This window comes from Sceloporus undulatus, chromosome 3 (assembly GCF_019175285.1).
Source record: "Sceloporus undulatus isolate JIND9_A2432 ecotype Alabama chromosome 3, SceUnd_v1.1, whole genome shotgun sequence".
In the NCBI taxonomy this organism is placed as follows: Eukaryota; Metazoa; Chordata; class Lepidosauria; order Squamata; family Phrynosomatidae; genus Sceloporus; species Sceloporus undulatus.
Window position 1 is genome coordinate 148,073,480 of NC_056524.1, and position 3,085 is coordinate 148,076,564.

The following is a 3,085-nucleotide window of genomic DNA, read 5'->3' on the forward strand; positions in this document are numbered from 1 at the left end:
AATAATAATAATAATAATAATAATAATAATAATAATAATAATAATAATAATAGAAATGCATAGATAAAGGATGGGGGACACCTCGCTTAAGGAGACTACATGTGAAAGGGATCTAGGAATCCTAGTAGACCACAAGTTGAACATAAATATACAGTGTGATGTGGAAGTGAAAAGGCCAATGTGATTCCTGGCTGCATCAGTAGAATCATAGTGTCTAGATCAAAGGAAATAATAGTGGCACTCTATTCTGCTTTGGTCAGGCCTCACCTGGAATACTCTGTCCAGTTCTGGGCACCAAAATTCAAAAAGGATTGAGAAGCTCGAGTGTGTCCAGAGAAGGACAACCAAAATGGTGAAGGGTCTGGAAACCATGGACTTAGGAGGAGAGATTTAAGGAACTGGGAATGTTTAGCCTGGAGAAGAGAAGATTAAGAGGTGATATGATAGGCTTGTTTAAATATTTGAAGGGATGTCATATTCAGGATGGAGCAAGCTTGTTTTCTGCAGATCCAGAGAATAGGACTCAGAACAAGTGATGCAAGCTACAGGAATAGAGATTTCACCTCAACATTAGGGGGAACATCCTGACAATAAGAGCTGTTAGACAGTGGAATACACTCCCTTGGAGTGTAGTAGATTCTCTTTCCTTGGAAGTCTTTAAACAGAGGCTGTTGGGTATGCTTTGATTGAGAGTTCCTGCATGGCAGAATGGGGTTGGACTGGATATCCCTTGTGGTCTCTTCCAACCCTATGATTCTTCAAATTCAGCTTTTAAAGTAGTATCAGTCAAAAGTCCAAAAACTTCTCTTCTTCCTTGATTCATCATCTGGCAGCTTAAAGTATTATTCTTCAAAAGGATTTGCAAACTGGTTGTTCTCTTTCCAGGTTTTGAAAAGTACTTCTCCAAAGATTTTAGCCCTTTCACGTGTTCTGTTATATTTGCTCATTTCCTGGAATGGCTGTACCCTATTCTCAGATAGGAAACTGTATAAAGTTTTAAATACCCTTTTCAATGCATGACTTCCAAAAATCAAATTTTTAAATCATATATTCACTTTTGTCTGAAACTCTGAAGATCATTATCAAACTATTCTGAACTGCCTCTTGTAAACTGTTTACTTAGAATCATAGAATCATAGAGTTGGAAGAGACCACAAGGGTCATCCAGTCCAACGCCCTGCTTACAGAAAACTTATAGATACGTATGCAAGAGGTTGAAGCCAATCACATTCATGTAATTTGGAAGCAAATTAGAAAGGATGGTATTAAAGAACAAACTTTGACCTCATGTTTGAACAGCTGGGTAAGAAGACAACCAGTGATGTACTTTTGAGTCAACTTACTTGGATTCAAAATGGACTTAAGTTGCTGTAACGACTTGACTTGGGACTCTTATCGCATGCCCACTCCGAAGCATCCAGCTTCTAAAAATGTCCACCAAAGTGGTTTATAGGACCTGGGCAGCAATTTGGCAGCAATTTCTGTGTGATAGGACCTGGCTGCCTCCCAAATTAGCAGTGAATTTGGGAAAGGTAAGCCAAGGTTTTAACTCCATGCAATAGGGTCTTTGGACTTGACTCAGCAATAAATGATGCACTGATACAACTTGTGACTTGCAGATTTTTAATTATCAACTTGCTGGCCTTGGTTCAGTAACACAACATATTCATCCTTACTTCACTTCTAGCCCACCTTGTTTTGCCTCAGCATCCTCCTCCTCCCCACACATGTAATAATAATAATAATAATTGTTTTATTTATATACCGCTATTCCAAAGATCATAGCGGTGAACAGCAAGTAAGCTAATTAGCAAGTAAGCTAATTTGCCCCCCAACAGTCTGGGTACTCATTTTAGCGACCTCGGAAGGATGTAAAGCTCCACAACCTCCCCCTTCCACCATTGTTGGGCCTAAGTAAAAGTCACTCCCCCCCAACACCATACACCACCCTCCTCCAAGTCTCTCTTCACTGCCTCAAATCGTTTCAGTGATTCTGTACAATGAGAGAGAGTTATAGTTGGCTCCCAGAGGTACAGACCTGAGACTTGACTTCAAATTCAGAGTAAAAGATTTGAGTACTTCACTGGATACAGCCACCTTATGTCTGGTAGAATGAAGACTCTTCATCTCTTCACACCATGCTTTGAAAATCTTTGACTTTGTTGACTTTTTAAACTAGTTTAACAGCTTCAGGAGGAGCAACTTGTAATTCACACCTGGGAGGTACTTAGCATTTGCCTGTGGATGCAGCAGTGTCTCCAGGTTGTATTGGGGGCTACCTTATAATAATGAATAATAAAAAAATTATTTATATCCCGCTTTTTGTTAAAGCGGTGTACAACATTAAAATGATACAGCAATATATACAACCTCCCCCCCTTAAAAAAGGATTAAACAGTTCTAACAATTAAAATTACAAACAACAAAATCTAAAAACAATAATACTGTACAACAATACAACAACGGTGAGCAGAATGATTACATGTATATGTACTATATATGGGGAGATCTTTACGTGGATCTTTATGTGGCCGGGTGCTATTCTGGGAAGGCCTCCTGGAAGAGATCCATCTTGACAGCTTTCTTAAAGCTATCAAGGTTGGTAATTTGACAGATCTCGCCTGGCAGGCCATTCCATAAGGTGGGAGCGACTGTGGAGAAAATCCTCTGGAAGGTCGCAGTCAATCTTTACGGACTGCAACAGGTTCCTCCCAGAGGATCTGAATGCACAGAACAAATTGTACGGAAGAAGGCGATTCCTTAACTAGGTTAGGCCCAAGCCATGAAGGGTTTTAAAGGTAATGACCAACACCTTGTAATGTGCCTGGAAACTAATGGGCAGCCAGTGGAGTGACTTCAATATTGATGTAATGTGGTCACTCCTGGTTGTTCCTGTAATCACCTTCACAGAATCATGGAGTTTGAAGATGCCACAAGGGTCCTCCAATCCAACTACTTGCCATGCAGGAACTCACAACCAAAGCACTCCCGACAGATGGCCATCCAGCCTCTGCTTAGAAACCTTCAAAGAAGAAGACTCAAGAGAAGTAATAGTGCCACTGTATTCTGCTCTGGTCAGGCCCCA